Below are 11,675 nucleotides of genomic sequence, written 5' to 3'. Positions count from 1 at the left end.
TACGTGGAAGTTTGCATTAGCAGACAAGTTCAGAAACGTCTGGGTGGCTGGGGCGCAGATGATGAATGTGTGGGCTATTATAAAATCTCTGGCTGTTTTTCTGAGTGAAATGAGTAGCCGCCACATGGGTGTGAGAAGTGGGAGGATCTCACTTTGATTTCTAAGTGATTCTTCTGGAGGCTCTGTGAGCAGTTTGCATGAAAGAAAGGAGATCCCGCCAGCAAGGAGATCATTTAGAAAAGTATTGTCATAATTCCAAAAGTGTCAAGGCACAAATGATTCTTAGTTACAAGATTATAAGCAATCACATAAGGAGGGAATGTTTATGTTTTCATCCACTGCCTATGACAGCGTTTCTTAAACTCTTTGGTCTTTGGACTCTTTCACACTCTTAAAATTTTTGGAGAATCAGAAGGAGCTTTTTTATATTGTTTAAATTTACCAGATCAGAAATTAAAATACAATTGTTCTAAATGTTTATTAATTCTTACAGGATAAAAATAATAAGCCCCATAACATATTTTATTCTTCTAAAAGCTTTGCTAAAGAGGGGAAATGCTGCAAAAAATGACACTGTTTTACATTTTTCTGAATCTCCTTAATGCCGCCTCAAGAGAATGCAGCAGATTCTTGCATCTCTTTCTGCATTAATCTCTTGTGATATAATATTTTGACTGAAGTACATGAGGAAAATTCATCTCCCCTCAGATAATTGAGAAGAGCTGAATTTTAATAGCTGTTTTAGATAATTAGGAATATTCTCCGATACTAAACCAAAGCTTGACAAGTAGTTTCCTGAGGGTGATTGAATTCTAGGGTCTGGAATCAATGAATTTTCCCTCCTATTGGTCTATCTTGTATCTTGAATGAATCTTTTCTCATTCTTGACTTTATTTCCAAATAACCAATGTCTGTTGTTCACTGAGTTATGCATCTTCTCAATGTTGATGTATTTCATTACACATTATCACCAAATCACATTTGGTTTTGTTGTTTTGTTCTGTTTTGTGGTGCTGGGGATCAAACTCAGGGCCTCACCTATCTTGGGCAAGTCCTCTCCCACTGAACTATATCCTCAGCCCTCTCATACAATTTCTTTATCCATCCATGGGCACTTAGGTTGTTAGTATATCTTGGCTATTGTGAATAATGATGCAGTGAACATGGGGGCACATATCTGATCCATTTCTTTTGTGTATATATATATATACATATATATATACATATATGTATATATATATATATATATACACATATATGTGTATATATATATATATATATATATATATATATGTATATATATATCCAGAAGAGGGGTTGCTAGGTTGTATGGTAGTTCTATTTTTAATTTTTTGGCTGTACTGGGGTTTGAACTCAGGGTCTTGTGCTTGCTCTACCCTCTGAGTCATGCCTCTAGCCCAGTTTTGCTTTAAATTTTATTTTAGATATGGGCTTAAGTTTTGCCCAGGGCCAGCCTCAGATTGAGATATTCTACCTACATATCCCACATAGCTAGCATCACAGAAGCCTGACAATACATCTGGAGTATTGATTGAGAAAGGCCTCACTAACATTTTTTCCTGGACTGTCCTAGAACTGCAATCCTCCCAATCTCCACCTCCCAAGTAGCTGAGATTACAGGGGTAAGCTAGCACACCCAGTTTATTTTAAAAAAAATTTAAAGGAACTTACATTCCAACCAGCAGTGTATGAGGGTTCCCTTTCCTCATGTCCTCACCAACACTTGTTATCTCTTCTGTTTTTCAGAACAGCTATCCTAATGTGTGTGGGTTGACATCTCATTGTGATTTGACTTGTACTTCCCTGATGGTTAGTGATGTTGAGCATCTTTTCATGTTCCAGCTGAACATTTTTACATTTTCTCTAGAGAAGTGACTATTCAGGGCCTTGTCCTTTATTTTAAAGGCAAGGTCTCACTTTGTAGCACAAGGTGCCCTTGAACTCAAGATCCTTCTGCTTCTGCTCTTGACTGCTGGTATTCTAGGCCCTTCATTTATGCTTGGCCTCTTTGCTCATTTAATTGTAGTTTTTCTTGGTATTGATTTATGTGAATTCTTTACATATTTTGGATATTAACCACATACCAAATACATGATTTGCAAATATTTTCTCCTAATTAATATGTTATCTTCTCATTTCGTTTATTGTTTCCTTTGCTGTAAAGAAGGATTTTAGCTTGATGTAGACCCACTTACTTCTGTTTTTGTTGCTCGAGCTTTTGGTGATGTTAAAAATAGTCATGTTAAAAACATCATGGCCTCTCCCTCTTCCCATATTCTTCTTGGACAGCTCCACATTGTAATCATATTCTCTCTCTCTCTCTCTCTCTGTGTACATATATATATATATATATATATATATATATGTGTGTGTGTGTGTGTGTGTGTGTGTATGTGTACGTATGTATGTATATATATAATAAACACATCTATATGTCTGGCTATTATGAATAGTTTTTCAATAAACATGGGTGTGCAAATAGTTCTATTATATCCTGGGCTACATTCCTTTGGGTGTATGCCCAGGAGTGATATTGCTGGATCATGTGATAGGTCAGTTTTTAGTTTTTGGATAAAGCTCTATGCTGCTTCTCATAGTAGTTGTACTAATTTACATTAATACCAGTAGCAGATAAGTGTTCCTTCCCCCTTTATGATAGTCATTTTTTACTGAAGTGAGGTAAAATTCCCTTTATGGCCAATGATATTAAGCATTTCTTCATGCAGAATGTAGAGAGTGAATAATACTGAAATACACTGTACCTGTGCATGAAGATGGCATAACAAAATGCATTAATAGCTGTGAACAACAGGGGAGCAAGGCAACAGAGAAAGAGTGAGTAATAGAGAGGTTCATCTGATTAAAATATGGTATGTACATGTGTGAGATACCAAGGTGAAACCCCACTGAACAATCAACATGCACTTAAAAGTGAAGGGACAGGAAGGTAAAACAGGTCCTGTCTGGGAGTTGGTTTCACTGGGAGGGATGGTAGATGTACTTTGTATTCATGTATAAAAAACAACAATGTAAATTGTTGGAATTGTTCTAAGAAGGGAGGAAGAGGGATGAGGGAGAATGATGGAGGGGGTAAATCTAATTAAGACACGTTGTAAGCACATATGTAAATGTCACAACGACCCTCCACCCCATACAACTAATATATGTCAACAAAAATATCATTGTCAAGGCCTATGTCAGGGTGCTTAACCCCAGTGTTTTCTTTCAGCAGTTTCATGGTTTCAAGGTCTTGTGTTTAGGTCCTCAACCTATTTGAGTTGATTTTTCTAAAAGGTGTAAGATAAGGGTCTAATTCTTTTACATGTGGACACATAGTTTTTCTAGCATAATTTATCGAAGAGATTATCTTTTCCCTAGTTTGTCTTTTTGGTACTTTTGTTGAAAATTAGTTGACTGTATATGCTTGGGTTTCTTTTTTTTATTACCATATAAGAACTGTACAGGGGGTATGTATTGTGACATTAATAGATATGCTTACAATATATCTTAATTAGATTCACCCCCTCCATTGTTCTCCCTCTCCCCCTTCTTAGAACAATTTCAGTGTTCTATTTTCATGCATGAAAATTCTCTCTCCCTCACTCTCTTCTATGCCCTCCCCACTCTCACTGACACCAGGATAGGACTTATTTTGCCTTCCTGTCCTTCATTTTTTAATGTGTATATTGATAGTTCATTGTTAGTTCAAGTGGGTTTTTCCTTGGTATTTCAGACATGTATATATCATGCTTTGCATGGGCTTCTTATGGGCTCTATATTTTATTACATTAGTCTGTGTATGTTTTGTTTGTTTGTTTTGGTGGGATTGGGATTTGAACTCAGGGATTCATGCTTGCAAAGCATGTGCTCTACCACTTGAGCCATATCTCCAGTCCATTTTGCTCTATTTATTTATTTAGAGGTGGGGTGGAGGGTCTCATGAAATTTGCTTGGGAAGGCTTTGAGTCTTGATCCTCTTAATCTCAGCCTTCCAGGTATCTAGGATTACAGGAATGAGCCACCAGTGTCCAGTTTATGTGTGTTTTTATGCCAGTATCACACAGTTCTGATTATTATTGTTTTGTCATTTAATTTGAAATCAGGATTGTGATACCTTTGTTATTTATAGTTTATAAACTTTGTCATTTTATAGTTCCATACAAATTTTAGAATTGTTTTTCCTGTTTTCTGAGAAAAACGCCATTAGAATATTGATAGGGATTGTGTTGAATCTGCATATTTATTTGGGTTCTATGACCATTTTAACAGAAGTTCATGAACACAGAACTTCTTTTTATTTGTTTGTGTCTTCAACTTATCTCATGAATGTTTTACAGTTTTCAGTATACAGATCACTCACCTATTGATTAAGCTTATTCCTAACTGTTTCATTCTTTTTGATACTATTGTAAATAAGATTGTTTTCTTCATTTCATTTTCAGACAGGTCATTATTCATTAAAGAAATGAAACTCATTTGTCTTTTTTAAAAAATGTTTTTATTCTGGTATAGCATTGGTTTGTGAATTGGGAGACACAGGTTCAGTTAGAAACCAAACAAGTTTCACTTGTTTGACTTTTATGCTGATTTTCTGTTCCGCAACTTTGCAAAATCTATTCATTAAATCTAATAGTTAATTATGGAATCTTTAAAGTGTTCAGTGTAGGCATCATGTCACCTGCAAGCAGGGACAATTTTACTTCTTTTTAGATCTGGATGCCTTTTATGTTCTTTCTTGTCTGGCTGCTCTTGCTCGTATTTCCAAACTAGACTGAATAGGAGTGATGAAAGTAGGTATTCTTAATTAATGCTGGATCTCAGAGAAAACCTTTTAGTTTTTCTAAACTGGAAATGTTATTTTTAAGAACACATTTGGCAAAGCAAAACAAAGCAAAATCAAAAACCAGAGATTAACATTGTGGAGTAAAAAATAGGACCCAACTGTATGCTATTCATAAGAAATTCACATCAAGTATAATGAAATAGGTAGGTTGAAAGTAAGAAAAATAAAAAGATCTATAAGCTTTAAAGGAAAGCATGAATGGCTATAACAATATCAGTCAAAGTAGACTTCTCTATTGCTCACAAAAGAGAAGAATACCATGTAACATAATGGCTAAAGGGCCTTTACACCCAGAAGACACAGCAGTCCTAAACCTCTACACAGCAAACAACAGAGCTCATAGTCTGGAAGCAGACTGAAAGAAAGGAAAAGAGAAACAGAAATAGACAAATTCATAATTACAGTTGAAGACTTCAACACTCTTCCCTCAACAATTGATAAAAAACTAGACAGTATGCTATTAAGAATATAGATTAATTCAATACCACCATCAACCAACATTCCTTTCAACCACAGCAAAATGTGCATTCTTTTCAAATGTCTGCAGAACTTATACTAGTAAAGGCCATATCCTAGGATATGAAAAAAATCTCAACCAATCTAAAAATCATTGAAGTCATACAGAGATCCATTGACTTCAAGAGAGAAGTCTTTTAATTTTCACGTGAAAGATTGCATTGTACCATTGCAACAAATGTCCTTAGCTGCATTCCCTGTTTCACTTGTGAGATGTTGGTCCAATACTCATGTGTATAAATCCATAGATTGTTCATAATAACTTTTCAAGTAAGATTATTACTCCATGAGTATAAAACACAATTCACTTTACAGTTCAAATAATCATGAATTTTTTTTTCTCAAGATACACTACTTTGGTACCTCCCAATTCATCAAACAGAATAGTAACAGCATTCTTCTCAAAGGTTGAAAGTTAACAAAATTAACAATATTTACTGCTTCATTCAAGATGTGAATGGAATTATACTTTTAAAATAAAAACAAAAGCATCCTGCAAGTGTGTGATGAGGAATGCAGAGACCTGCCAGGTGTGAGTTTATTGCTGCTGTTCAGATGGGGTGGGTGTCAGCAATCAACTCACTGTTATTTTTGTGCCATCCATTCAAATGCTCACTCAGTGAAAGGGGCAAATGGTATTTCAGTACAGTTATGAAAAAGGTTTAGGACTTCAGGACACACAAAATATGATATCATGGATCGCCGAGGAAATCTAAGGAGTGCCTTGGAGAACCATTGACCTAAGACTGTTGCTCTTGGTTTCAAAGCACTTTCTCTTTTCTTCAGAACCTTCTAAATGGGACTCTAGTTTCTCTGATACTGTTGGTATGTGGACAAATTTTCTTAGATTCATTGTTTTGATATCACCTGGATTAATTTTTTTCTATATCCCTTCATTCTTCTACTCTCCTTCTTATTGATGCATTTTGCATTAATCTATAAAAAATTTATTTCACTATTCTTGACATTCAGTCACTCAAACAGAATATTTAAGTGATTGGGTGATTTTCTGCTATTATGTATCTAAATAGTTTTCTGTTGCCTGTGCTGGCTTCTCTTTAGATAAATCACCACATACTAGCTGGATCATCTTGTCTGTCCAGATCTATTATTTTCTCTCTACTTATATTAATAGCTGTCTTTTCCTTTACTACATCTGCCCTGATTATCTCAAGACTCTTCTCTGTGCCATTTATCCAGTTTTTAGCCAGGATTATTCCTTTTCTTGACATTTCTAATTTACTGTTGGCTTTGTATCTAAGCCAATTGCATCCTCAGTTTGAATCTTTGGGTGTAAACCTTACTTTTTGTGTGAGAGGATATTTTATAATTTTTGTCTTTGAGATTATATTTTATTAAAATTATATTCCAAGTTACTCTTTTCTGTACTAAGATTTTGGTAGTAAAATTTACATATATTCTTTGGTTACATTTATTCTCACATACTTCTTTTTTCTGTTGTGTCTTATATTCTGTCTTTTGACCCTCTTTTTTAATCTCCCTCCCTCCCTTTGTTCCTCCTTCCTCCTTTCTTTCCTTCCTCCAATTCTTCCCCCTCCTCTCTTTTCCTCTTTAATTATAACTCTTTTGAGTAGTTAATATTTTTTCCATATTTTAGCTCATACTTAATGTCCCCTCAGACATTTTATATTTATTTTAATATATAAAGACTTTATAACTTCTTTTTGCAACCTATGTAAGCCATGCTTTTCTTCCATTCCACACTAACATTTGAAGACTGCAGACTTTGGGCTCTATCTGCTCCTCTGTAACCTGATAATGTAGAAGCCAAGGAAAATGCAAGGAAGCTTCATGCAACTTTTCTGAGGTTGGTATGCTTTCTCCTGAAAAGATTAGCACCACCATTAGAGGGAATTCTCTGCTAGTGGTGTGATGATTCCAGCCACCAATGATTCTTGAATTTCATATGAAGCCCTGAACAATGCCTATTTTAGATTCATATATATATTTGTTAGAATAGTGATGAGATTTGAGATAACATCCGAGATAACATTTGTGATATCTTCCTTCCTTCCTTCCTTCCTTCCTTCCTTCCTTCCTTCCTTCCTTCCTTCCTTCCTTCCTTCCACGGTACTGGGGGTTGAATTCAGGGCCTCTTGCTTCCTAGGCAGGCACTCTACAACTTGAGCCAGACCTTCAGCCTTCTTTTGCTTTAGTTGTTTTTCAGATAGGGTCTCATTCCTTTTGCCCAGGGATGTCCTCAGCCCATGATCTTCTTACTTATGTCTCCTGTGTAGCTGGGATCACAGGTGTGAACCACCACAACTGGCTTGTTAGTTGAAATGGGTTCTTGCTAACTTTTTGCCTGAGCTGGCCTCAAACTGTGATCCTCCTAATATTCACATTCTGAGTAGGTGGGATTATAGGTCTAAATAACCATTCCCAGACTAGAAGACTATTTTCAAGGGCCTCCATTTGATAAACTATAAGCCACATATCATTTTAGTCTAATTCTAAAGAAGTTATTGCAATTTCTCAAAATATTGTCATATTAGTTTATTTCTTAATTGTGCTTCTGGGAGGAGGTAAGAAAGGAGTTGGGGTAATTTCGTGGCTGCCCATAGTAATGCTAGAATCATCACTTTCTTTTTCTGGTTGTGATTGGCAGTTGAGGTCCATTCCATCCTGGGGTGTGCCTATTATAGTCTTGAGTAGGCTGCCATCTTTGACTGGACCCTGTCTGTACATGTGACTGGTTCTAGGATGGTTTACTTGATGGGATAGGGTTTTATTTATCTATTTATTTATTTATTGCAATTACAGAAGTTGGCTCCTCTCTATTTTTTGCCTGACTTGTTTCAAAACCTATCTACAAATAGAATTATCTTGGCTTCTTTTTCTCCAAAGTTGCCTCTTGCTTGACAAATATCATGTAAGTTTCTTTACAACTTCTTTCTGTTGGATGGTTCAGTTGAGATACATGTTTAGAGCTATGACTATGAGGCTCTGAGATTCCTCTATGCTATCAAAGTTGTCTTCCCTAAGAAGGGTTCATATTCAAAACAGATTCCATGAAGGACCATGGATGGCTAGATAATCCTGATGATTGCAGTGAAACCAAGGGCTTTGATAGGCTCTCAGCAAAGTAGATCCAGTTTTTGTGAGGGCTGAAATTTATTAAGTTTATGGTCTTTTCTATAAAAAGAGCACAATAATATAAACTTAAAAGTAGCTGCAGGGCCTTGGAAGTAGCCCATGTAACTGTGCAGCCTTGAAGCCTAAACTTCATTCACTTCTTCATAAACCTGCCTTGGTTCTCATGGAAAGATTCTCAGTCCCAAGCTTATCTCCAGGCATGATTTTCCAAAATGGCAGTGTTTCAGCAGACTTGGACCAAGACATGGGTGTCCCTGAGCTTAACTGGATGGCTTTGCAGCCATATGAGTTGTATCCAACAAACTGCAGTCTCCCTGTGTCCCTGTGACTTGGTTGTTCCTTAGTTTTCTGGTTAGTCTTTTGTTTACCTCTTGGTTTGGAGCTCTCCTTTGGCTCAGCTTGCTTGGATAGGATCTAGACATTGCACCTAGCTTTTACCTCCCCAGTTTGTCCATGGATGGGACTCTTTTCTTCCTGTTTTACATGAGAAACAATAGCAGGACCATGACACTGATATTAAAGATGTTACTTTGTAGAAAAGCTCCCTAAAATTTCCCACTGTAACTCACCAGATCAGAATTGTCTTGATATAGGTGCCTCCTCAGATTAAGAGCCCTTGTTTACTTTACCTTTGTTGCACAGTAGGGTCTGGATTTTTGGCCTAAAGTTAAGCTCTATCATTTCTAGTAGGTTAGGTCAATTCATTCTAATAAAGTTGTGCTTCCCTTGAGTTAAAGCCCATAGATTAATGACATAAAGATCCATCTACACACTACAGTTATAAAAGAATTTTCGTATAAATGAGAAACTATTTTGACATATTTTCCCCAAGACTTTTGAACATGATAATGACTCATTTCCTTGCTGTTACCATCAAGGATACTTATCTTCAGAGAACAGAGAATTTATGACAGTTTTTGAGTCATACAATAATGAATTTGAGATTGATATACTTTTCTCAAGTTTTACTTGATCTGACAGTACCTGAGAGGCAGAGAGTTGCTGTGATCCTCCACAACTGATCTAGTGTGGACTTGCATGATGGTTAATTTTATGTGCAGCTCGATTGGGCAGCAAGGTGCCCAGATATTTACCCAAACATTATTCTCAGTGTTTCCATAAAGGATTTCTGGAAAGATTAACATTTAAATCAGTAGGCTGAATGAAACATATTGTCCGCATAAAGTAGAAGAATATAAGAACATATAAAGGCAGAGTGAGGTCTCCCACCCTACAGAGAAGACATGAGGACATAGTCTTTCCAAAGGAAAACAGACCGTGGGGGACCAAGCAGTTGAAGGCCTGAATAGAACAAATGACAGACATTCCCCAAATAAGAGAGAATCTTCGTGTTTGATGGGACTGGGACAGTGGTTCTGCAGATTTTGGACTTTGCAGGCTTCTCCACAATTACATGAACTAAATACTTATTAATCACCTTGTGTCTCAATATAGAGATGGAGATATAGCTATCTCCTATGGTTTCTGTTTCTTTTAAGAATCCTGGATAATCAATCTACGAATAGAGAGAAGGAACGTTTTCAGATTAGCAAAAAAACTATCTATCATCAAAAGTATTTATACTAAATCCACTCCTTTCATTTCTGTGGCATGAATGATGCAAGTACAAAGCTTTACTTTAGGAATGGTGGCTCTGGAACAGAGAAAACTACGTTGAGCTTCTGTTAGTGAAAACACTTCATGAGTTTTCAACTTCATGGTAGTGAAGTGTTAGTGAACAAGGTGATAATGTGCCTATTTCATTTCTAGGACTGTTGCTTGCTCTGAGCACACCATGATGGCCACTTAAAAGTTCAGCATTCCCATGAAAACTCAGAGTAAATGCGCCTGTGAGGTGTGAAACCCCTTCCAGTAGAGAGTCCAGCACTCTAGCTGGGGAAAGGAATTTGTTTCTGACCCTGTACTGAGTAACTATCTTATGAATTTCTGTCCCCCCTTTGTAAATTAAAATACACACATCCAGATACAATTTGAATAGTGTCTGGCAATAACTTGCCTTGTGCAAGCTTTGTTTTACACTCTCTTAAAGAAGACTGGCAAAAATACAAATCAGTAATAAGAAAGTATAAAAACAAAAGTAACTCATCCAGAACTAACATAGTAAATCACTTAGGGGAACATTAAGTCCTAATTGTAGAAATAACACACATTAATCACCCCTCTGGTGCCACCAGGGGATGGGCTGATGGCCATCCCATGACCTGGCACAAGGAAGAGAAAATACAAAGGCAGCCCAATGCTGAGTTTCCAATGTGAAATTGTGCATTCAGGAGCAGAGGTGGGCAGACAGTTACATCATTCTGACATTTATGATGGGGAGAAGCCCCCAGTAAGGCAGGCACATCTAAAGAAGGGAAAGCTGTCTTCTGGTGTGTGCTCAGAGGCATTAGACAAAGACAAATCTCTACTGGGAATTGTCCATTTTTATGTTTTATACTGAGGATGGGAGGCACTAAGTTGCAAATAATTATAACTATCCAATTTTCATTTGAGTGGAATTGGCCATAGATACTGTACACATGCACAAGCATGTACACACATACACCCCTGCCTTGTACTGCCATCAAATACCAAAGCTCTTTGGATTCTTTTTAAAGACTTTTTCTTTAGAATGTGGAGACATTGAAAGATAAATATATGCTGATCTCAGAGATGTCTGCCTGAATGTAAATGAGGAAAGTCTTCCTAGGCAGAGAAAGACAAGAAGGCTACATTTTCTTTTTTCTCTCAAAAGAGAGGAAGGTACAATTTTTCTCTTCCAATTGTCTGCATCATAGTCTGGTTAAAGGATGAGCTATTACAAAATAATTACTTGAATTTAAACATGATCTTCTAGTGAATTAAGTTTGTCTTTGTAGAATGAAGGATTTTATTTCTTGATATAATGAATCATATCTAGGAAGATAAAAAGGAATTGGTTTAGTTCCCTGTAGATAGTAAACAATTTTGATGTGCACAATGTGGCCCTGTATGAGGGGCTGAACTGGTAAAACACCATCTTTCCTGTCCCAGGGCATTTTAAAAATCACATGTCAATTAGTATCCAATCAGCACTCAACTTGAAGGTTAATTTGTTAATATGTTAATTTGGGAGAGGTTCCTCATAGGCTAAAATAGATTTCATTATATTCATCGGTAATGTTTCTATTTCTAAAAC

The sequence above is a fragment of the Castor canadensis genome, chromosome 12 (genome assembly GCF_047511655.1).
Source record: "Castor canadensis chromosome 12, mCasCan1.hap1v2, whole genome shotgun sequence".
Classification (NCBI taxonomy): Eukaryota; Metazoa; Chordata; class Mammalia; order Rodentia; family Castoridae; genus Castor; species Castor canadensis.
The sequence above is the reverse complement of the archived record's forward strand: the minus strand, read 5'-3'. Positions refer to the sequence as shown.